Source organism: Monodelphis domestica, chromosome 1 (genome assembly GCF_027887165.1).
Source record: "Monodelphis domestica isolate mMonDom1 chromosome 1, mMonDom1.pri, whole genome shotgun sequence".
Lineage (NCBI taxonomy): Eukaryota > Metazoa > Chordata > Mammalia > Didelphimorphia > Didelphidae > Monodelphis > Monodelphis domestica.
The window spans coordinates 465,525,478-465,551,348 of record NC_077227.1 but is presented as its reverse complement, the minus strand read 5'-3'; the positions used below and the strand labels follow the sequence as shown (position 1 = coordinate 465,551,348).

The 25,871-nt window shown below is 41.4% G+C and overlaps 1 protein-coding gene and 1 long non-coding RNA gene across 18 annotated transcripts in view; one reads left to right on the top strand and one right to left on the bottom strand.

Moving 5' to 3' along the window:
- Positions 1–25,871, top strand: part of RAPGEF1 (Rap guanine nucleotide exchange factor 1) — a 190,480-nt gene that overhangs the window by 56,138 nt on the left and 108,471 nt on the right. The window lies entirely within an intron of this gene.
- LOC130456463 (uncharacterized) lies at positions 1,672–19,768 on the bottom strand. The gene is made up of 4 exons (XR_008915350.1): positions 19,705–19,768; positions 16,121–16,576; positions 4,565–4,612; positions 1,672–1,847 (listed from the first exon to the last, which is right to left on the bottom strand). It is a non-coding gene; the product is annotated as an uncharacterized LOC130456463 (long non-coding RNA).

The window sequence follows — 25,871 nt, the reverse complement described above, 5'->3', positions numbered from 1 at the left end:
CAGGAGACAGCATGACTAAGAAGACCTGGGAGAATCCACTGACCCAGGAGTGCCCCTGAAACTCTGGCACTGCAAAAGAACACTGGAACTGAAGGACCCTTAGAGGGTGTCTGCACCCACCTTCTTTTTGTGAATGAGGATACCGAGACCCTTCAAAGGAAATGATTTGTCCCTGATCACATAGTGGCAGGGCTGAACCTGGGGGTCACAGATCTGGGACTAGAAGGGACCTTGGAGGCTGTCTGATCCCTCTCATTTTATACACTAGGAGGAACCAAGGCCAGGTTTTACCAGCTGACTTCCTGACCCCAAGTCCAGGACTCTCCACTGTAGTACAGATGCTTGATGGTGGGTTAGAAGGCAGAAGACCAGGGTTTGAATCACTCCCTCTTAAATACTGTTAAATATTTGCAGTGTGGTGCTCAGTGGATAGAATGCTGGACCCGGAGTCAGGAAGATCTGAGTTCAAATGTGGCCTCAGGTACAGACTAGCTGTGTGAGCCTGGGTGAGTCACTTAGTTCTGTTTGCTTCAGTTTCCTCATTGATAAATAAACTGGAAAAAGAAATGGCAAAGCCCTGTAGGATCTCTGCCAAGAAAACCCCAGTGGGGTCAAAAAGTAACTGAACAACAACAAAAATGGTTTGACACTGAGCACCTCACCTAACTTTAATGTGCTTCTTTCCTCATCTGCAAAATGAGAGGACTACACTCGCTGACCTGAAGTACCCTTCCATTTTTCAAATTCAGTGCCCTCGTTCCACTTAAATTTAAGAAACTTGTATTAGATACCTATTACGTGTGCCCTGGGGCACATATGAACCATAAATGGCAGATATATAAAGGCACTGGGAATATATAAACCATGATTTCAGGAGTTTACAGTCTAATGGGAGGAAGGGGAGAAAAGTATAGAAGTAAGTTTCATTCAAGGTTGCGTGAGCTAAGTTCAGAGAAGAGACTCAGGCTGAATGCACTGAAAATTTTGAAGACCCCTTAGAGGAAGAGACAGCTGAGCTGTTGTTATCTGTCTCTCTATCCCAGGCTCTAGCTGCTGCCTAAGACCTCTGAAGACTCATGCCTGAAGAAAGTGTATTAATGCTGTTTGAACTCATTTATTTTCCTTTTAAAAATTATACATATCTGTATGCCTTCACTCTACCCATCTAGCCATCATCCCTCATATCAAAAACTTAAAAAACAATCAAGAGAAAGCAGTTTAGCCAAACTAACCAAACCCATCGGCCCAGGCTGACAATATTTGCAACATTGCGCAACCTAATTCCTCTACTAGTACTGAGAACAGTGATGGGGTACATTTTCTTTTCTTTTATCCAGGATTGACTTTGTTCTTATAATTTACACAGTGATCAATTTTATATTCTTTCCATTAATGTTGTTAGAGTCATTGGGTATATTATTTTCCTGGTTTTGCTTATTTCACTTTGCATCAGTTCATATGAGTTTTCCTGTTCTCTAAATTCTTCAAATTCACTGTTCTTCTCATTGTGATACTGGCATGGTTTGTCATTTCCTCCCCCAGCTCACTTTATAAATGAGAAAACTGAGGCAAACCAGATCAAGTGACTTGCTCAGGGTCACACAGCAAGGAGGTGCTTGCCTTGCTGCCCTGATTGTATTATTTCTACAGTACTGTTCTACTTACTTTCTTTGGTTCTTTTTTTTTTTCCTGAGGGAAGTGATGGATGAGATTAATCTCCAGTATTGCATATTTGTGGCCAATAGAACAGAGAACTCATTTAATATTGTGGTTTTGTGTATCTCCCTCTGTTATTGTGGGGGCTGGGGTCGATGGAAGGCAGACATCCAGAGTTATCCTGTCAGGATCTAGGGAGGACGTAGTATAATTAGTGCTTTTTCTGTAATGTGATTGGCAGTGCAACACTCAGAGTAATTATAGTTCCTTCATGCTATTTTTTTTTTTGCTATAATGATTATCCACACATGCTGCAAGCTTTTCTTATTTTTAATGTTTTATTAGAAACTTAATATTAAATGGCAATACAACTAATTAAACTTGTTTCCCAACTCTTTATATTTAAATAAATGAATACCAGTGCATAAAATACCATCATAATTTTCTCATCATGCTCTCTGTCTCTGTCAAGCTCTTTGTCCTTCTGATCCAACTCACTTTTCTTCTTGCAGGGCCTTAATGTGTAATTGTTTATTCTAATTCTACTTTTTAAATTTTGTGTCGTTTAAGACATCTTTCCAGATTTTTTTTTGTATTTTGCTTTCTTATTGATCTTAATTACATTATATCATTCCATTACATTAGTGGACCACAATTTATTTAACTCTTTCCCAATTCTTAGCCATTAAATTGCAAGTAAGACTGTCAGATATTTGGTAATTAAATATTTTCTGACATTTTCAGTCTGTATTCCCATCAATGGAATTATTGAGTCAGAAAGTATGATTAGTTTTGCAACTTTTATTGCAAAAACTTATTAATTTATGGATTTATGTCCAGAAATATTTTGCTGACTTAAAGTTCTACAAACTAACAATGAATAAATGTAGTTATTTCTCCATATTCCCCCACAAACTCTGTTTTGTTCCTTTTAATTACTTTTACTAATTTAGTGCAAAAAGCACTGGAGTAAGAGTCAAAGGACCTGAGTTGAGCTCCATCTCTACTTTTTGTTAGTCAACAAGCATTAACTTAACTTAATAGGTGCTGGGCATGGTGTTAAATGCTGGAAATACAAAAACTTACTATCTATGTAACTCTAGATCATAGATCTAGATCACCTGTGATGCAGAGCTTGACTTTTCCCCCAGTGTATTTCAACAGACATTCATTAATGTCTGCTTTGTGCAAGGCTCAGCATTGAGTTGAGGATTCAGAGATGGAAAAGAGGGGGGAGAAGGCCTTGTGTTCCAAGAGCTTAGACTTGGTTGGGGGTGGGGGGAGTAGGGTGGATGTATCATATTCACAGGTACATTTAATACATAGTGGAGTGTGATGGGACAAGGGGAAAATCACATTTAGCTGGAGAGAGCAAGAAAGGTGTTCACCAAAGAGGTGATACTTCAGCTGAGCCAAGAAGAATTTTGACAAAGATGATAGGGAAAGTGTTTTCCAGGCATGAGAGATGGCTCGCCCAATTGAAGATCAATTTGGCTGGAAAACAAGTAAGTAGGAAGGTAGTAAGTAGTGAATTAGAAAATGTAGGCTTTGAGCTAGGGTATCCACCAAAGCTTTTGTCAAATAAACTCAACTCAAATACTCATGAGTTAAAGTGGTTTCAGTGGCTCCCTGTTGCCTATGGGATAAAATACAGCCTCCTTAACATGATATTTAGGATAAGTGATCAAAAAACATTTCAAAGTCAGATTTATTGGAAAGGGCATATTTTGGAGCCAACCTTTCAGAGTCAATTTGAGTTCATAGCCTACAGCCCTTTTAAAAGCTAATGTCCGAGATAAAAGTGGCTGCCACACACTTGAATTGTGCTGGAATTTAACTGAGCTTCAGGACAGATGGTTCTGTGCTAATATTTTTGTTTTGATGAAAAATTCAAAAACATCACCACAACCAATCCCCCAAGAGTACAAAAATATTATTGTAAAGAAACTAAATATTTCTCTTGAGACTTTCATTCTCTGGTCTATGGTATTTTTTAAAGTTAATCACAACAATAAAACATGCTTTTAAAAAATACATTTTGGAGGGTTTTGTTTTAACCACCTTGAATAGATAGCAAACAAAGTAAAAGGAATTCAGAGGTTTTTTAATCCAACCCCTTATTTTATAGGTTAGGAATTATATAATCTATAGATTTAAAGCTAGAAGGGATCTCAAAGGCCATCTAATCCAAACTCCCTCGTTTTAAAGATGTAGAAACTGAGGCCCAGAAAGGTTAACTGACTTGTCCAAAGGCACATGGTGGTAAGCTGAAAGATAGGGTCAAAACCCAGATCACTGATTCTAGGATCAATGATCTTTTCCTCTTGCCACGCTGTCCTACAACTATAACTATACTTTCTCTCTGGGATGCAACGTAATTTGTAGAAAAAGCAGTGATTGGTTTTAGAGGCAGAAGACTCCATGTTGAATCCCATCTGACCCAATCTCAGGGTTGTGAGGGAGAAGGCTATCACATTTGGCCTCAGGAGAGATGAGTACAAAGCAATACCAGCCAAGATGGAAATGCCCTTTTCCCTGTCACTGTCCCATTTTGACCTAATGAAAGAAATTTTAGATAGAAAAGCCTAGAAGACAGATTGATTTCTTTTATCATCCTGACCCTGCCTGTAAATCTTAACAAACCTTTTCCTGGCTGCTTAAAAAACAAAACAAAACAGAAAAGGGTAGTGTTTTCCCTTCCCTCTTTTCTCTTGTAGCTTTGTACTTCCTCCACCTCGTGCCTGAGGTGACCTCTGGGTCTCTTTTCTGACCCCCTAGAACACTTATATGAATGGGGATGACCCTCTTCCCCTCCCTGCCCCCAGCTCTCCTAAGCTTGTCACCTTGTCACCACCTCTTACCCAAGTCAGTAATTATCTATATAATAATGAGGATGATAACAACCCACCGTAATATATTGCTTTAAGGTTTGCCTGGAGCTTTCCTCCCAACTACCCTGTGGGACAAATAAGGCAAGTATCATTAACCTCTTTTTATAGATGAAGAAACTAGTGTCAATTCTCACTCACCATCTCCTGATTCCATCTCTCCGCTCCAGTACTTCACATTCTTCCCCCCAGAATAACACTGTTTGAAAGCATAGATGTTTATGTTTCTTTTTTTGAGAAAATAATAATATAATACATATGATTTTTTATAAATTTGTAATAAAGTATAATAGATGTGCTTACCCAGGAAAAATATTCTCATATTGACTATGACCAAAAATCTTTGTCTTGTTCTTATTTTCCTCTTCCCTCTTCTATCCTTCCTCCTTCTCTAAGAAGACAAGTAATATTTTGTAGGTAGTACATATATTATCATATAAGACGTATTTCTCTTTGTTGTGTTGTGAAACAAGACATATTGTTTGCCCTAGAGGAAAATTCTTGGAGAGAATAAAGTGAAGGATATGTTTCGATCTATAAGAAGAGGCTCCTTGGCTAGGGAGTGCATATGATTTAGATGTGTTTAGCTCATGAAAACTCAGCTCAAATGCTTTGCTGTTTATGTTCACACAGACTTGGGTCGGAATCTCCTTAGTTTTGTGACCCAGGACTAGTCTCTTGGACTCTCTTAAGTCAGTTTCCATATTTGTCAAATGGGGATGATAATTGCTCCTACCTTTCAGCATCGTTGTGAGGACCAATGCTTGCCTTTGCTTACAAAGTTCATGTGAGTCCATCAGATAGCTGAGCTGCAGCAGTTTCTTCCAGCAGAACAATCTGAAGACTTCAACTAACTCACTGTGTGACCCAGTCTGAGTCACTTCTCCCTGGGCCTCCATTTTTGCCCAAAGTCACACAGATATGAAGTATCAGAGCTTGGATTCAAAAACGTTTCCTCCATTTTCTATAAATGGCTTGCTCTGTTTTGATCAGAGCGGTGTTGAGCTAGAGGTCACCTAGTACAGTGCCCTCGTTTTACAGGTGAGAAAACTTCTGATGTCCCTCATGTGACTTGCCCAGGGTCACACAGGTGGCAAAGGGTGTAGCTGAGTCTTGAGCCCAAATCCTATGAATCCCAAGTTCAGTGGCACTGTGTTTCTTTTGTTTAGGTTGCCACTGCAGTGGAGTCCCAAGCATGACAGTGGTCCCATTACCCTAACCTGTAACTATCGCAACAGCAGGTTAGAACTTCCAGATCTCAGCTTCCTTGACAAGCACTCAATCAGGGCTCAAAGAACCCAGCAAAGTCATCACCCCTTGGGAAATGGACCCCATCAAATTTCCAACCAAGAGACCTTTCTTTGATGTAAGGTAGCCTGAATGAGCTGCTTTATTTCTGGATTTTTCCAGAAGGGCATGATTCATCTTTTACATGCAGATCACAGAGTTGAGGTCTTTTCTTTTAATCCATGTGGTAGCATGCTTCTCCGGTGATCAAAGCTGTGAACATATGTCATAAATGATTCATTTGCTGAGTCCTGACATAAGAAAATGACACCAAGATGTGCTTTAAATCACTAGAGGCAGACACACAGAGGGCAGTGATACTCTGAGCATAGTGCCCTGCTTTTCTGTACATGCTAAGTGTCTAGTAAATCTTAATTGATGACATAGAAAGACCACAGTGATCCTGACGCAGAACATGTGGACCCATATAAAACGGCAATTCTTAGATTGTAAGCTTATGAAACGATGACTGGAATGACAGATCGTTCATTTTCCTTTGGCTTTATACTCATGAATTTGTCACATTAAGAGAAGAAAATGAATCCTCACATATAATAGATATTCTTGCACATTCTTTCTCCAGGCGTTCAATCAGTTGACCTGCCTTCCAGTTTAGGCCCCCCTCTTGACTATGACTGAGCTAGTCCTTCCCTTAGCAGTGCCTGTTTCCTTCTCTGGGCAAGAAAGCAGCTGGGTTTCATGATAGAGACATCCCTAGTACAGACAGTGGAAGGAGCACTGCCTTTGTCCTCATCAGAGGACCTGATCTTGAATCACACTGCCACCATTTCCATTAGGCTGGACAAGTCCTCCATTTCCTTAGCTATCAAATGGGGGGGAAGGGGGTTTGAGATGATTTTGGAGGCCTCTAAATAAATCTTTGATCTTGTGATTGTAGTGTTCTCTTCCAATGATTCTGCCCTAATAGTTGAGTGAATCCATGATCTCATCAACAACAAAAAATAAGTCTGTTGGTTTTTGTTTTTGTTTTTTGTCTGCACCTGTGATGCCACAGGTATGAGGACTTTAGGTGAATGCAGATCTTCTGCAACACTAATACAAGTTATATAGAACCTTAAAGAGTTGCTATAAAGAGTTCAGTGGGGTCACTGAAAGAAGCCTTTCAGTTCTAAATCCTGTTAAGCCCTGTGAATAATGGCTGTAAAATCAAATAAATCATTCTCTTCTTATGTTTGCCAAGGGATAGAGACAACTTTTCATGTCTTTAAACCTTGATAAGAAAAATGACTTGCCCAAGGTCACTATGGGTTAGCGATGGGATTTGAAACCAGATTTTCCTGACTTTGAGACCATCTTCTGATCTACTATGCCATGATGCCACTCATTAAGTTAAATTTTAATTAATATATTAATAAATCAAATCTGTTAAAAATAATAAATAGTAACATATTTGTATAATGTTTTTAGGTTTGTCAACCTCCTTTTCTATTTGTATGTTTCCTGAAAGATATGTCCTTCTACCTTTTACAATAATAGCCACCACTGACACTAAGCACTTTCTAAGAGGCGGCTTAATGGATAGAACACTGGGGCTGAGCCAGGAAGACCTAAGTTCAAATGTGACCTCAAAACTAGCTGTGTGACCATGGGCAAGTCACATAACCTTGATTTACTTTAATCCACTGGAGAAGGAAATGGCAAACTACTCGAGTGTCTGCCAAGAAAATTCAAAACGGGGTCAGACACAATTGAACAACCAGAAGTACTTATTTCATTTGAGTTCACATCAGCAATGTAAGGTACAGGTGTGATCCTCCATATGAAGCAATCCACCTGTCATCATCATGTCCTGTTCCCCGCTCCCACTTCCTCTCCTCCCATCATCATCATCATCATCATCACCCTTTGGGTCACTAGCAGTTTTGATTTTTTTCAAGAAACTGTGAGCTTGTCCAGCAGGAGAAAACAGCCCAAGGGCAACCCAGTTGCAAGAGGTGATTTTTTTTTTGATGGAATGTGGACTTTCCCCCCCTCCATAACCATTACCAGGGGAGAGTCTATCCATGTCAACCAAGGCTGGAAGCGAGACTCTCGATCTTGCTTGCATGAGCCCTAGCTGTTCCATTTTTCACCAAAATCGTCTGTGAGAGGGACTCTGAGACAGAACCTCCTGCTTAGACCACTGAAGTGGGAGAGAGGGGCAGAGCGTGTGCACCAGTGAAGAAGTTGTAGGCGGCCCCTCACACACTTCATTCCCAGAAGGGGACTCTGCCCCTATCAGACATTTTAACTGCCAGGAAGACTTTCTCGAAATTCCCTCGCTGGCCTTCATTGAAGAACGAGTGTCGCTTTGGAGACATGGTCATGTTCCAATTCCTCAGCCCTGCTGGAGAATTCCGGAGTCTTTCACAAGCCCTGGCTTGTCTTGGCAGCCTGCTGCCTCTCTCATTTTTCAGCTAGTGACTTCACGGAGCTCCAAGAGCCTTCCAGTCTATTCTTCCCTCCCTTTACAGCATCCCGAAGAACCATCAGTGTGCGTTCTCCTCTGGGGATCCGATGACACAAAGAGGGCTCTTTATCTCAGCCCTGGTCCGGGGTCCACACTGGAGCTGCAGTCAGAATGTGGTTGGCATGGTCCCTGAGAGCCTGTAACCCTCCCTCCCAGCTCAGTCCCTACCAGGGTGGGAGGCGAGGGAAAGGAGCTTGCAGGCTGACTCTGAGGCCCACCCATTTCCTTCTCCTCCCAGTGAGCTATTTCTGCGTGGGGTCCGAAACAGCTGGAGGTGGTGTCTCATTCCCTGTTGCTTAGAAAATAAATAAATGAAGGCATGCTCACTGACAAACACCCCCTGCCCCCAAAAAGGGCTCCTTTCCTTTCCTCTGGAAGCCCCACAGGGCAGCATGAAAAATAATGAATTCTCTGAGTCATCGAGGGCTGCCATTGCCAGCTGAGAAGGGGGTGGGCTCTCTCTTGGCCCAGGGAGATGCACTTCTGCAGCTGCTGCATAGGACAGAATCCTACCCCATCCCTGTAGTGTGGACCATTAGCGGGAAGGGGGACCGGCAGGCTTCCTGCTTCCAGATCCTGGCTGTCTTGCCAGTGACGTGATGTTGAAGAATAGGTTCCTTTTGCACTCCAGGAGCGTTGTTTGGATTCTAAAATGTGTGGCCTCCACCTTTTTCCTCTGGACCCTAGCAGCTCTCCTAATGAACAAGTCCCTCAGAGGGACATGGGCAGTTACAAACAGCCCCACCTAAAGTACAGAGGTTAGGGCGGATCTGCTTCCTGTATGATGAAGGACCCTCCTTGGGGTTTTAAAGTCATCTGACATCCTTTGGCTCCACCCACTTTTCCCCTTTTGGTATTATTATTGTTGTTAACTAAGTTAATAATGATAAATTATTGTTTTAACTTCTGATGTTCTGTGTTGTCTCTAGGACAAAATGCAAAAGAAAAAAGACCGTATAAATGATATAGATTCAGGTCTCTGAAGGTTTGTACCCCTCGTAGACTTAAAAATCACTAGATGGATTTTCAAGTGTAGTTAACCATTCTTGGTCTCAGTTTACTCATCTGTCAAATGAAAGAATTGAGCAAGATGAACTCTAAAGTCTGTTATCTATGATCCTTTCGAAAAAGAGTTTTTTCCTTATCTGAGTCTTAGTTTTCTTTTTTGTAAAATGATCGTGATCCATAGAGACAAAGACTAAGGTCCCTTCAAGCTGTAACAATATGTGACATACTGTATCGCTCCATCTGTGGGGAAGAGGACAGAGGGACTCCTAAAAATCTCTACAGGCCTGGCCCTCTGCTGTTTGGGAGGCACTCAGGACCCCCTTCCAGTTCTCTTTCACGTTTATTCTCTGAGCATATGAAAGAAGGACATGTGAACTGTGTTGTTCTAGAAATGAGACTTGCAGTGGGGGATGTGGGGGAGGTCCTGAAACTCATCTGGTTTCAGTTACTGAAAGATGACCATGCTTCGCAGGAGATAACCTCAAATGCTTTGACTAATCTACTTTCTTAAAAAACAGCTATGTTTGTTACAGGGATGGGGACAATTATAAAGGTTGTGGTTTAAATTAAAATCCTATAAGATCTAGGGACAGGTAAGTGGCTCAGTGAATAGAGCACCAGGTCTGGAGATGGGAGGTCCTGGGTCAAAATCTGGCTTTAGATGTTTCCCAGCTGTGTGACCCTGGGCAAGTCACTTAACCCCAGTTGCCTAGGCCTTACTGCTCCTTCTACCTTGAAATCTATAATCAGTTGATTCTAAGACAAAAGGTAAGGGTTAAAAACAATTCTGTAAGACTAATATACTTCACAAAAATTCCTGAATTATTCTTTTGGTTCCCAAATCCTACTGGTCTACAGGCTTTCCCTAGGGTGGCCCTGGGATCATAGATTCAGAGTTAGGATGAACCTTGAAGGTCAGTAAACCTAGACTAGTTAGTTAATAAGCATTTGTTAAATGCTTTTTATGATGAGGATATTGAATCCCAGAAAGGTTAACTTGCCCAGTGTTTGAAGACCTGTGAGATTCAAACTCTGGTTTTAGGATCATAAGATCATAGATTTAGAGCTAGAAGGGAAAGAAAAGGCCATGGAGTCCAGCCCCCTCATTTTCTAGATGATGGCACTGAGTCTCAGAGAAGCTACCTTGCCCAAGGTCACACAGATAATAAATGACCTCATGTCTTCCTGCCTCTGTATCTGTATCCTAATTATACCTCACTGCCTCTCATTCTTGAAGGGAATTTGTACCTCAGAAGCATACTTTTTAACAAGTGTTTTCCAGAATATAGTTATCTGGGCTGGTTTTTGTTTTTGTTTTTTTGTCATGGTTGTTATTTTTTCCACTAGAGACTGTCAGTTGGTATAACTTGCCCCTGTTGTGCTTTGCTTCATAACCCTGCAAAGTGATCAAAGTATGCTTGAAAGAGTGTCATTTTAAGAGATAGCATGCCATTTGCCTGCCTTAAGACTCTGGGCATAGAGAGAATTAGCACTTTTCTTGACCCTGGGGTTCATAGAATTGATAGGGCACAGGATCTTAGAATCCCTGGAAAAGATTATCCCGTCTGGATATTTATTTGCAACCTATTTTTTTTTTAAACCCCTACCTTCCGTCTTGGAGTCAATATTGGCTCCAAGGCAGAAGAGTGGTAAGGGCTAGGCAATGGGGGTCAAGTGACTTGCCCAGGGTCACACAGCTGGGAAGTGTCTGAGGCCAGATTTGAACCTAAGACTTCCTGTCTCTAGGCCTGGCTCTCAATCCACTGAGCTACCCAGCTGCCCCCTATTTGCAACCTATTTTGTGTCTTGTATTCTATGACAGTCTGGTGAAGCCTAGGGAACCCCTCCTTAGAATAATGTTTTTGATTACATAAAATAAAGAAGGTAAGATTTCTTTTTTTCCCATAAACCCTTACCTTCTGCCTTAGTATCAATTCTGAGGTCAACTCCTATCTCCATCATTTACTGTCTAGGTGAGGCGACTTCTCTGAGACTCAGGGTCATCATCCAGAAAATAAAGGGGCTGGACTGTCTTCTTCCCCTTTCTAGTTCTAAATCTACGACCATGTGATCCTAAGAAGAGCAGTTAGGGCTAGGCAAATGAGGTAAAGTGTCTTGCCCACAGTCACAAAGCTAGGAAATGTCTTAAGGATAGATTTGAATCCAAGTCCTCCCTACTCCAGGTCTGGCGCTCTATCTACTAGGCTACCTAGCTGTCCCAAGTAGATAAGATTTCAAAAACATTAACATCTTTAATTAATTTAAAAGTATTAAATCTTACAAAAATGTTAAAACATCAAAAATCTAAAAGTTCCAAATTCATGGAGTCCAGGTTCAGAATCCCTGGATGAGTCTGATTCTTTTGAGAGGACATAAATCTCTTACCTCTAGGTCACCCTACTGGTTTATTTCTCTGTATCTCAATTTTCTGCATTAGAATGAGGAAATAAGGTAGAAAGCTCTTCAATGAAACAACCCTTCCAGCTTGAAACTTGGGGTCCTAAGTGGCAGAGCAGGGATTCCCCCTCAGGCCTTCTTACTCCAGATGCAGAGATCTAGCAAACTTTGCCTTGCAGTCTTTCACTTGGTTGTTTGCTCAGGATTGGGTGACTTGGTGCCTTGCCCTCAGTTTACAGGAAAAAAAAGTAGCACTTTCAGAAATTTATCCTCAGATGGGCTTTGCGATTTGTTTTTGTGTGTGTGAATTTAGTTTTGAAACCTGAGGGTTAAGAGAGTTTTAAGTTTTGTCAATTTTAGTTATAAATGCAGATGTCCCTTCCACAGTGTAGGAGTTAGGGGGAGCACCACCCCTGAGATCTGGGAAATCCCCCCATTTTTTGACTTTCACATTCTTTTTGCAGACTTTGACTTTTTACTTATTTTAACTTTAAAAAAGAAATTATGTGTGTATGGTATTAAAAGATAAAATATGTTGACATTATACATGGATTTTATGCATTTCTGAGTTTGTAAATTTTCTGCAGCTTCTGCAAAATCTTCCCTAAATTCTCATTTAATTTCTAATGCTAACCCATGATATATCAAAATTGTGATGGGGAATATCACAATATGGAAGGGATACTTCTATTTTGTTAAGGCAAAACATACATATATATGTAGATTTATGTATATATACATATATATATAATGTGTTTCATGCATGTATATATACACATGTATATATAAGACACCTTAAAGATTAGCCACTTTTTAAAAAAAAACCCTGACCTTCCATCTTAGAATCAATACTGTGTATTGGTTCCAAGGCAGAAGAGTGGTAAGGGCTAGGCAATGGGGGTCAAGGGACTTGCCCAGGGTCACACAGCCGGGAAGTGTCTAAGGCCAGATTTGAACCCAGGACCTCCCGTTTCTGGGCCTGGCTCTGGCTCTGAATCCACTGAGCCACCCAGCTGCCCCCAGAACAGCCACCTTTAAAAAAAATGTTTTAAACTTATAACAGAAAGGGGTACCAATTATGTTTCAACTTCAGTTCTTCTGACTTCAAATCCTATTGCCTTTTCTATTTAAACATACCACTACTTCTGAAGGCAGGATCTTATCTTCATCCATGAGAACTTGGAATGCAAGTCTACCAGTATGAAAGTGATATTTATACTCCTCGGTGCTACCCTAGAAGGCAGACAGACAGACAGGACACCCCCCCCCCCAGACAGCTCTCTCCCTCTCTCCCCCTCTCTTCTTTTCCGTGCCCCTCTCCCTCTCTGCCTCTCCCTCTTTCCCTTTCTCTTTCCCTGATCCTGTAGGGTACAAATGGCCTAGATGGGTCATTTTACATTTCTGTGCTTGCTGATTCAGCCTAGCCTTTAAGTTTCTTGTGACCCCAATAACCCAACAGATAAATAAGTCCTGCACCTGTTTCAGATTCTGTGGGGTTCTGTTTTTGGCAACTTCCATACCAGTACCAGCAGCTATGTGTGCTTTCCAAAACCAAAAAGCATTATCGGATACCCTTACTGGGCAGCTGATTGAGGGAAAGCACTGATAGAACCATTAAAAATTCGTTGTTGCCTCCATTAAAAAAAATTAATTTGAATAGAAAGGCAGCTGGAAAGGGCATTGAGCCTGTAGCCAGGAGTGACTAGAGCTTGGATTTTGTCTCTGACTATAAGATTGGGGGACAGTCACTTAACCATGTTGAACCTTTTTTTTTTTTCCTGCCTGGCTGTAATCATTCCTGTAGTGCCTACCTCTTGGGATTTTTGTGAAGCTTAAAAGAAGTAAAGTATGTAAAGTGCTTGGAACACCTTCAATTGCTATTCTCTTAAGGTCATTTAGCCTTTATTATTCCACTATAGGATGGCTTAGATAAGGGAGAACCTGGTGCCAGAAGAAAACCTAAGGATAGGTTTTCTGACAGCTTCCTGAGTCTCAGTTTCTTTCTTTTTCTTTTCTATTCCTTTTTCATTTCTCTACCTAGCGTGTCTCAGCAGATTAGAGCTTGGACTTGGAGTCAGAGAGACCTTTTTAAATCTGGCCTCAGTACTTGCTAGATGTATGGCCTCTCTACCTCTGCTTTAAAATGAGAGTAATAATAACACCTACCTCCCAGGATTGTTATGAGGATAAAATAAAATATTTAGAAAGTGCTTTATATACCTCAAAGTGCTATATAAATGCTGGCTATTGTTATTGTAGCTGTAGCTATCTGTAAATTGGGGATAATTTTGCAACCTGCCTCACTTGGTAAGTGCAAGAATCAAGTGAGATAATGTGTTTTTATATCCTGTTCTCTTTTTTTTTTTTTAATTGTTTTATCATGCAAAGCACACTCCTATATTGGGCATTGTTGTGAGAGCAGGCTAACACAAAACAAGAACCCCAAATAAGAGCATAAATATCCTGATATGGAAGATGGCATGCATTCCGCATCCATCAGACTCCTACAGTTCTTTCTCTGGAGGTGATAGGGTCATAAGTCTTTCAAGATTGTCCGAGATCATTGCATGGCTGAGAGAAGACAAATTCTCACAGTTGGTCATTTTACAGTATTGTTGTTACTGTGTACAGTGTTCTCTTGGTTCTGCTTATTTTGCTCTGCACCAGTTTCTGCAGGTCTTTCCAGCTTTTTCTGAAATCATCTTATCATTTGTTATAGCACAATAATATTCCATCCACATCATGTACCACAATTTATTTGTTCAGCCATTCCCCAATTGGTGGACATCTCTTTAATTTCCAATTCTTTGCCACCACAAAAAGAGTTGCTTTTATGTCCTGTTCTATCTCATTGTGCACCATCCATGGTAGGCAGGGAGCCATTCTCCAGGGTAGAGCCAGAAGGTGGGCCATTAGAGTTTGAGAAGCATGAGACAAGTAAATAATCACAGTTGTGTATTGATTACTGATCACCAAAGGACAAGTGTGGTCATAAAGAACTTTGTGACTCCAACTTAGAATAGAGCTAAAGGTGTGTGTGCCACCCACACTAGGGAAAACTTGCACTTGGCCTAAAATTCTTATTTGCCATGTCCAGAGCTTGAAATTCAGAGGATTCAATAGTTTTGCCACTCTGTGACCTATACAGGGCCTAATGAAGCATTCTGTCAGTGGGCCTTTGGAATAGCATGTACCACTGAGAAAACCCACTGGTGTCAAACATCAGGCCCTGTCAGCTTTGTAGAACATGGTTTATATCCAGCCTTCCTTGTGGCTTAAACTCCAGATTGAGTATTTTTTTTTAGTCAAGCATTTTATTAGGAACTTATAGAGGCATCAGCAAATGTGAACATGGAAAGAGTATTTTTGGGTCAGCATTATATGTGATTTATCCTTAATAATAATAGCTCATATTTGGTTTATGGTTTACACAATAGCCCTGTGAAGGAGGTGGTATAAATATCACTTTTCAGAGTAGGAGGTTAAAGAAAGATTAAATGTCTCCCCCACTGTCACAGCTGGCATGTGTCTCCCTGGGATTCAAAACTTTGACTTCTAGAGCTAGAAGGTTCCTTAGAGAAGGGGTTGTTGAGGTTGTCAAGGCCAAGTCCTTCATTTTACAGCTAAGAGAATGGAGTCCCAGAGAGGTTAAGTGATTTCATTCAAGATCACTGTAGGACAACTGGGGTTCAAACCCAGGTCCTCTTTCTCCTAATCTAGTCCTCTCCACTCTATTGATGAGGAAATGGAGGCAAAAGAGCAGGAATGACTTGTCTAAAGTCACACAAAACACTGGTGAATGTTGGAGTTGGACACTTCAGATTTTAGGATCTGAATTTAAAAGGACCTTAGAGATCAGACAGGACAGCCACTTTTTATTTTTTTCACATTGATAGAAATGAATGCCAAATGACTTTCTACATCAATTCTTTGACTTTAAGGCCCATTGCCTTTTCCACTTAAATGTGCTGCTACTGACCTTCACCCAAAGAAAGGAGATCTTGGAATGCAAATGTACTAGAATAAAAGTGATATTTAGCCTGCATAGTTCTTTCCTTGGGGACGAAGTATTCTTCATCAGCACCTAGCATAGTTTGCTGACTGCAGTTGGTGGTCCACAAATGTTTGCATAATTTTTTTTTCAAACCCTTACCTCTGTCTTAGTATCAATTCTAAAACAGAAGAGCAGCAAGGGCTAGGCAATTGGGGTTAAGTGACTGGCCCAGGGTCACAAAGCTAAGAAGTTTCTGAAGCCAGGTTTGAACCCAGATCATCCTGGCTCTAGTTTGGTGCTTTATCTACTATGCTACCTAGCTACCCCATGTTTGTATAAATTTTTTTAAAAGATATTTATCAAGCACTGGGGATACAGATAGAAAAATGGAGGCAGTTCCTGCTCTCAAAAAGTGCTTACCTTCTAATGGAGGAGACATTTCAGTGGTTTCAGCTGCAAGTCAGATAGAAAGATCCCATGATCCTTAGGGTGTAACTGCCAAGCAGATTGTAATGCAACTTCTTAAATGTCATCTGCACTGATAAAGTTCTATCTCTTTTTGATGGTGAACAGTTTGACAGCACCAAAAACCTGGATGTTGAGAACTTCTTTTCTGGGTCTTCCATAAATGTAGTTGCTGAAGAGGAAGGGGCTTTCCCACTTGCAGCAGAAGTTGCCAGATGGCATCTCCGTAGGGGTTGTTTTCTGGGGTGATGTCTTCAGGGGCCAGTCTGGAAGCAGGACTGGTGGTCTGGGGTCACTGCCATTCCTGGGGCTCTTGGGTTTACTTGCCCATAGGTGGCTATTGGTGAATGGTTGGTGGTAGAGGCAGCAAGTGGAAGAGTCTTTGTTCCTCCTCAGTGATCATCACTGGGACTAGGCAACAATTCATATGAAAAAGGTTAGGGGTTATTTGACCACTGACTTCATTCTTTCATTAAGTAAACAAATATTTGTTGAGCATTGATGCATTGTGCAAGGTGCCATGTATAACCTGGTTTGTCAAATGGATGAATGAATTGATGTGATGCAGCTCTTAAAATAATATAATCTTAGATCTTACTATGCATTAATAGAAATTTAGATCAAGAACTGATAATAGTCCTACTGCTATGGTCAGGCCACATTGGAGTGTTCATTTTGGGATGTCACATTTCAAAAGAGACATTGACAAAGTGGAAGGAAGTTTTTTTGTTTTTTTTTTAAACCCTTACCTTCCGTCTTGGAGTCAATCCTGTGTATTGGCTCCAAGGCAGAAGAGTGGTAAGGGCTAGGCAATGGGGGTCAAGTGACTTGCCTAGGGTCACACAGCTGGGAAGTGTCTGAGGCCAGATTTGAACCTAGGACCTCCCATCTCTAGGCCTGGCCCTCAATCCACTGAGCTACCCAGCTGCCCCCTGGAAGGAAGTTTTTTTAACCGACCCATATTGAATGGAAGAAAGATCTGGACTTGGGAAGATCAGGATGCAAGAAGGTAGAAGAGAAGACCAAGGCGGGTTTTATTCCACGTTTTAAGAAATAGGACCTTTGGTAATAGAGTTTAGTGGACCAGAATAATTTGCCATGGATATTATTCTTAGGAACAATGTATTGCATTCTGGATAACTAGGCTACAGACAGATCTAGAAGCCATCTTTAGGGAAGAACCATTGAAGGGGCTGAGAATGTTTAACCTGAAGAAGAGGAGGCTTAAGCAAACTTGTTAAAATTTCTTGAAAGTATTTCAAGAGCTTCTTTGAACCTAAGGGAGCAAGCTAAAGTGATAACAATAAAGAGTTTTGTTTCAGTTCAGCATAAGAAAGACCTTTTTAACACTAAAAATTGCTTGGCAAAAGTATGGGCTAGCTCTAGAAAGGTTCAGGGGGAGGTTAGGCACCCATCTGTTGGAAAGGTTTTGGATATACTGGATAGAATCCTGAAATCCATCTTCACACTAAAATCTGTGTTTCTCTAAATATACAAACATAGGTGTGTATGATGACACATTGTGGCATAGAGGTGACTCCAAGTTCTCAAAGCTATCCTGGCTGAACCAACCTCTGATACTTCTTAACAGACTGGAAAGCCTTTGAGTATGGACATCCGCCATCTGAGTATCTGCCTTACTAAATTTGGAGAGGCTCATTACCAGATGGACCTTAGGACGATGGATTTTTAACTTGTAACAACTGTCAGAGACTGTCTATCAAGTCACATAGGGGTTGCAACCTGTGTGGATGAAGGTGATTCACGCACTGACAAAGGACCCATGCTGGAAGCTTTCAGTCAGTCAGTGTGTACTTATTAAGCATCTCCTATGTGTCAGGCACCATAAAGAAAGGCAAAAGGTACTCAAAGAGCTCACAGTCTAATGGAGGAGACAACATATAAACAACTGCAGAACCAAGATGGATTCAGGATAAACTAGAGGTAATCAGATGGCGAAGCTAACTGCCATCATGTCCTGTTGCACACAAAATATGACTGGCAGGGGTTTTCCAAGTGTGGTTTGAGGAGTTATACCTGCACTCTGGAGCCACTTTTTTTGCATTCTTGTGTCACAGGGACTTTAACTACCCTGAGCCTGACTGTATGTGGGCAAACTCTTCTAACATGACTAAATGTTTCAATCTGACTTTACGAGAAGAAATGATTTCATGGGAAAGCCTGGTGGAATTCACATATACTTGATTGTTCTTTTACTGTACCTATCCCTCAACCTTCATTTTGTCCGTCCCAGCCCAGCACTAGGCTTTCAGTTTTGTGGCCAAAGCCAGGCTGGGATCTCTTGGGTAGTTGTGACTCTGCCCATCTCCTGAGGTGGGGGAGCATGGAATGCCAGAGCCCCTCACCTCCACACCTCTCTGGAAGGTCAATAACTACTTTCTACCTCATGGCCTTTGGGATAGTGCGAGCTCCATTTTGTATGGGTGTGACTTATCTAATATTCATCTCTTTCCTTTCTGCGGTGTGGTAGGTAATGTTTGTACCTTGGGGCAACTAGGTAGCATAATGAATAGATCACTGGGCCTGGATTCAGGAAGAACTTGATTTCAAATTCAGCCTCAAAGACACTTTACTAGCTAGATGATCTTGGGCAAGATCTGTGCGCTTCTGTTTCCTCATCTGTAAAATGGGGATAAAAATAGCACCTGCCTCCCAGGGTTGTTGCAAGTATCAAATGAGATGATTAAAAGTAGAGTGCTTAGCCTAGTGCCTGTTATGTCGTGGGTGCTATATAAATACTGTGATGCTGATGATGTAAAAGCTTTCATTATTTGTATTGGTAATCATCCCTCTGAATCTCTTCTGTCCCTTTATGCCCCCTTACACTATTAATCCCTTTAAATTTGAGCTTTCACAGAACACCTTCTTCACTTCACCTCCACTTCTTCATCATTCACTCAGTCGTCAACCCCCCCACCCCCCCACTAAAGAAACCATTCCCAAAGATTAGCAGTGACCAAGTAGCAGACATTTCTCTCAGAGCCTTGATCACTAGAACCTTGGACCTGGGATCAAGAAGATCTGAATTTGAGTCCTGATTCAAACACTAGCTCTGTGTATAGCCTTGGACAAGTCAGCCTCCTGGAGCCTCAGGTTTCTCTTCTATAAAATGGGCATTAATGATAGCATCTACCTCACAGGGTTGTTTAGAGAATCAAATTAAATCATAAAGTGCCTTGCTAATCTTAAGCTCAAATGTAGCTGTCAACTGTTATTATTAATGATAGTAATAAAGTTTTGTGTAGTTAATTCTGACTTTATAATAATAACATTCCCATTTAAAGCTTTAGAGTTTATCAAGCACAGTGAGATGAATAATACAAATATTAATGTTGTCCCCATTTTACAGAAGAAGAAGCTGGCAAAGCCACCCACAGTTCTATGGCTAGTAAGTTACAGAGCCAAGACCAAGTTTTCTGACTCCAAGTCTGTTGCCCTCAACATTACAGTTTGCTGCCAGCCTGTGAGAGATTCAAAGATTTCTAGACACATTACAGAAAGCCTCATCCCAAACTGACCTTACTACTAGGTTTGTAGAAAATAAAACCACTAATGGAACATCCATTTATATGAAAAGGCCTTGGATTAGGTCTAGGCAGTCCAGTGGATCCGCCTTGTCCTGTGAACTGGGGCTTTGTGCTGTAATAGAGGGAGATATGTGTTCCAATCCAGGGTGAGCCAACTCTGGCTGCCTTCCCATATCCCAGTCCAGAGAGAATCCAGAGAAGCCTGAACACAGGGGCTGGCATATTTCCTTTGGAGTTGGAGCCCGAGACTATGAATATATTCATTAGTCATTTTTGATCAGGGTCAACTTTAAAAATATCTTTTTTCATTTATTTCAACGTAGTTGGTTTCTTTCATAACCCTATATATTTTCTTCTAATTCATGTAAAAAACAAGACACTGGGAAGGGGTCCATAAGGCTTCACTAGACTGCCAAAAGAATCCATGACACAAAAAAGGGTTAAGAACCCCTGCTCCAAATTCCTCTCTGCAGATATTCCCCCTCTCTCCCTCCAGGTGGAAGGACTAATCTAACTAGCCTAAATCAGACCCTCTATCCTCATCAAAGGTTTTGTGTATACACGCCTAATATTATTCCCTAAAGTCTAAAGGTCTAAAATGTTGTTCTTGAACCCAGGACTAGGCTAAGAACACAGTTTTCTTGCATTGTACTTAAGAATGATCTGCCTTTTCTCTGAAGTCTGAGCTAGACACGTGCCAACTTGGGGGAGACAGCTATGAAGTCCTCAATAGAATTATGACTCAACAGCTGGGAACCATCCAACTCCAGCCTAGCGAGGGTTCTTTCTTGTAGAAGAAGGATGGACTGAACAGCCACAAGATCAACATTTTTCAACTTGAATGAAAATGGCCAGTCATCTGAAGGACCTAGAGGGTCCACAGAGAGGGAATTTGAAGTGTTAATTTTCTTTTCAATCATACTATGCTAGAAGAGAAATATCCAGGCAGATGTAATAGAGGAGAAGAAACCCACCCGGAGAGGGAGGTTTTACTTTGGGAAAGTAGTCAAAGATTAATCTCCTTCTCCTTGACTAGCAGCACTCTTCTCCAGCGTTCATTTGTTTTGCCCTGACTTTTTACATGGGGTCTGCTTAAATGGCCCATAATGCATGAATTGAGTAGCTGGAAACCTAGACTTGAGGTTCAAACACTGTCTGGAGCTAGAACATTTATCACCTCTGGGCAGGCTTCCTAAGGAAACAGCCATTCAGTTTGACTACAATCAGTTATTAGGAGCCTCCTGTGTGAAAGGCAGGGTAGAGTAATGGGTAGAACGCCAGCCTTCACTGAGTTCAAGTCCTCCCCATGTGAACCAGGGCAGGTTACTTACCCTCTGGGTGTCTCTCCTCCCACAGTTCAGAGACTCGTTAGATCCTGAGCTCTCTAGGATAGGGACTGTCTCTTGTCTCTATAGCCTTAGAGGGTAGAGCAGTGCCTGGCACTTAGTAGGTAGTTACTGATTTTTTTAAGACCCTTATTCTCTGACTTAGAATCAATACTGTGTATTGGTTCCAAGGCAGAAGAGTGGTAAGGGCTGGGCAATGGGGGTCAAGTGACTTGCCCAGGGTCACACAGCCAGGGAATATCTGAGGCTGGTTCTCAATCTACTCAGTCACCTAGCTGCCCCCTTAGTAAATATTTATTGACTGACCAACCAGTTTTAAGTTGCAGAGCAGTTGCTGACCCACTCTAGAGGAGATTTCCTCCCAATCAATTTCCTATGCCGGTGAAATCTCAAGTCTAGTCCAAAATAATTGTGTAGATGCTATAAAATTCTTGGGATTGAAAGACAAGATTGAAACAGTCCTCCCCTCTCAGAGTTTATATCCTTCTGGATTGTTCATCTCCCTTGATTACCTAGTTGTTTAGCCTCCAGAAAATCATGTAAACCAAAACTATAGACTGAATTTTGAGAGCTGTTAAAGGATGAATAAAGGCACCATCAAGGCTTCTTCCCCTTGCCCCCTCCCCTTTTTTTGTCTTTTTTTCTGTCATATGATGAAATTTCCTCTATACCTAAAAAAGTCTTCCTTTGACTGTCCTACTCTGTCCATCTATTATCCCATCCAGGAGTATGCTGATAAATGTTCAACAATGGGTTCTTCAAACACGGCACACTTTTAGGTTTAGTTTGCATTATTAACATTTTCTTCATCACTTTCTTCAGTCTAGACAATCAACAAAACAGACAATCAAGCTCTGATTTGTAATGGTTGCCAAACTTCTGAGGAGGAAACACTCACATTGAACATTTTACAATCTGAAGCCTGGCTGACTTGGCACCAGCCCACCCCTGGCAGTCCATTTCCCTTCTCCACTGTTAAACGTCTGGAATTAGATGTGTACGTACATGCCACGACTCCATATCCCCATCGCCCACACACTCTAGCCCCTTGCCCTCTAGCTTCCACCCCCAGCACTCTAATGAAACCATCTTTGAAAAGGTTAACAGTGACCTTCGTATAAGTAGCTGACATTTCTATCAGGCTTTAAGGTTTACCAATTGCTTTAACTCATTAAAGCCTCAAAATAGCCCTATAAGTAGATACCGCAGGCATTATTATGCCTGCATCACGGGCTTAGTCAATTTAAGCTGAGATAAACCAGAGGAGAGAGCTCACTGAGAGGAGCCTCTGAGTTCAGGCATCATTTGGGGCTATACGATCTAGGCTGTCAATGTGCTCCGCTGTGTCATCCCCATCCCCCTACAAACTCATCCTTCAGAGAGAGTCTACCAACACATTGAAGGCATTTGGGGCTTTTTCCTGTCTCCGGCATCTGTGTATCTGTTGACAAGCTGTGGGGCAGTGAGTGTTGAACTTGAGGTCAAGAACTGGCTCCTCCTGAGTCCTGACCCTGGACTGACCCATCTCTACCTTCCTCATCTATGAAATGGGGATGACAAATGCCTGGAATACCTATCCCCTGGGACAAGATGACAGAAGCAAACCTTTCACTGCCATATCAGTAGCTGTAGATCCGATGGTCCGCTACGATAGGTGCCCCCACGTCCTCTCCTCTCCCTGATCTATACAATCTGTCTTCTAGCTCCATCTTTCAATTGGAGCTGCTCTCTTCAGAGTTATTTCTTCATTTGGTTGCTAAAAGAGTTGTTGTGAGGATCAAATGAGATCATATGTGTAAAGTGCTTAGCACAGAGGTTAATAAATGCTCATCCTCTTCTCTCCATTCCTCTGCCACGTCTAGGGGACAGTTCTCAGCCTTCTTGAGCTCTCTTAGTTTTCTGCCCATGTGTCCCTACTTCTGCAGCCACTACTTCACAGTCTCCTTTGCTAGATCCTCATGGCCCACTCACCAGCTGTGGGTGCACCAGATGGCTCTGTTGGGACTTCTTTTCTTCCTTCTCTACACTCCTCTTGGCGATCTCTCCAGCTCCTGTGGATTTAATTACCACTTCTATGCCCATGATTCTCAGTTCTCAATTATCCAACCCTAAACTCTCCCCCAACCTCCAGTCTCATGTCTAGCTGCCTTTCAGATGTCTCAAACTGTATGTCCAGCAGACACCTGAAATTTCAACATGTTCAATACTGAGTTCATTAGCTTTGCTTGCCCCTAAACCCTCCCCACTTCTAAACTTTCCTCTTAGTTTTTTCCTTTACCTTCTGTCTTAGTATAAATTCTAAAGTAGAAGAGTGGGAAGGGCTGGGCAATGGGGGTTAAGTGACTTGCCATGGTTTGCACAGCTAGGAAGCATCCGAGGCCACATTTGAACCCAGGACCACCCATCTCCAGGCCTGACTCTAGCCTTTGAGCCACCTAGCTGCCTTACACCTTTCCAACCTTACAGTTTACACACACACACACCTACTCTTTGATCCAGTGACACTGACTTCTTTTGCTGTTCCCCAAATGAGACACTCTAAGTCTTGTAGGCAAGCATTTTCTTTGCCTCCCATGCCTCTACCTTCAAGCATCCCTGGCTTCCTTCAAGCCCCTGATAAAATCTCACCTTCTATGGGAAGCCCTTCCTACCCTTTTTAATTCTAGTGCCCTCTCTCTATTAACTATTTTCTCCATCTATATAGCTTGTTTATACATATTTGTTAGTTTGTTTTGCCTATTAAATTGTGAGTTGAAAGTGGAGATTGTCTCTTTTCTTTCTTAGTATAGTCCCTGGCACAGAGGAAGCACTTTGTTGATTGTCAGATGGTCAGACTTGGGCCCTCTTCTCTCTTGATGACCTCTCCCTTGGTTAAATCATTTACTTTGAGACTTTTATTTTTACTTCTATGCAAATAACTTCCAACTCTATATTTTAAACCCTGATTTACCTTCTGAGTTACAAATTTACTAGATAGTGATTGGGACTGGACCTAGGATTTAGTTGCTAAAAAGAATTCCAAGATGAAGAAATTCCCTCTAGCAATGCAAGTGTCCTCTTGGGAAGTATCTAGTCTTAGAGAACTGCCTAAAGCATTGTATTGAACTTGATCCAAAAAAAAAAAAATCTCATTTTCTGCCCCTTTGTCCTCCTATGATCTTAATCTCTGAACTTATCCATATCTGGTAAAATGAAGGAATTGTTCTAGACCCCCTTGAAGTCCTATGTAGAATCTCAATCTGTGATGCTCTGACTAAATGATCTTTAATGTCCCTTTCAACCCTGAACCCTATAAAATTCCTTTTATTATTAGGTCTCATGAGTCTCAACTGGCTTACTAGTTGTGTGACTGTGGGCAAGTCACTTAACCTCTCCAAGCCCCAGCCAACTCAAGCCTAAAATCACAAATCCTTGACAACTTAATATATATTACCTTTACATGTTTCTGCATCATATTTCTCTCTTATAATCTAAAGTTTCATTAAGGCAAAGACAGGTATTATTTCAAGCTTACAATAGGTACTAAACAAATGCTTCTTGAATATAGCTGAACCAAGGCCAATCTCTGCTGCAGGGTGTTTGACTTTTAAATTATATTGGGAAAAGGCCAATAATTCACTTTAGACCCCAGAAGTCCCTGGGGATCCTTTCTGGTGTCTGTGCAGCTGAATGAGCTCCTACCCACCCCCATTAGTAAGTACAGAATAGACCCATATACCGACATTGTCTTGAGTTTAACTGGTTTTGTTTATGTAGACACTAGCTCACTTGAGAGTCATGAAACAGTTTCTGGTTATTATTATCCATATAGTTTGGAATTTGTTCATTCTTTTCTTGGTTTAGAAACAATTAGAGCTTCTTTTCAAAGTAACCCCCCCCACCCCCCCACACACACTTTGGAGTAATTGTGTCATATACAGGTATCCCTTCCACATTGCAGGGGTTGGGGTGTGATGTCCCTGAGATCTGGAAAATGCACAGAAAATGTTTTGGCCTTCCCTTTGTACCCGAGAAGAAGCCTTTTTTTCTTTTATGAAGTGTTTACAGGAAAAGAAATTGTATATACTTATGGTATTAAAGGGTAAAACATGTTGAGATTATATGATACTCTACATATATTTTATTCATTTCTGTCTTTCTAAACTTTTTCTTTATTGTCTTCTGGCCTTCGTGTATCATCTATGTCTTCCACAAAACTCCCCCCCAAAATTTCCATTTCATTTCATTTTATTTTAAAACCCTCACCTTCCACCTTAGAATCAATACTGTGTATTGGTTCCAAGGCAGAAGAGTGGTAAGGGCTAGGTGATGGGGATAAGTGACTTACCCAGAGTCACACAGCTAGGAAGGGTCTGAGGCCAGATTTAAGCCTAGACCCTCTGGACTCCAAACCTGGTATTCTATCCATTGGACTACCTAGCTGCCTCTATATACTTCTTTTATAAGGTGCACATTCCAGTCTGAACAGAGTAGCTAACATCACAAGGCCTAGCAGTGCAAATCTCTCTGGTAGCTGTCGTAACACATTCTTTTTTCACAGCGTTTCTCTTGGTCTTTCACAGCTTGTTGCTTGTGCAGATGGTTCAGATCACCTGCATCATAGCTGAGCAGTTTAACTACTTGAAAGCAAATGCCTGCTTTGGTCAGAAGCTTTTAGGAATTTGCCTTTCCCAGGAATTGTACTTCATTGAACTTCTTCTGTGAAAGCTGCATACCTTGTGCTAAGTTGGAATTTGTTAGATTCTTAGGTCTCTCACTTTATTTCAGTGAACACTTTTCAGCCTCCTTTACATGTTCATCCTCCATCTTCCA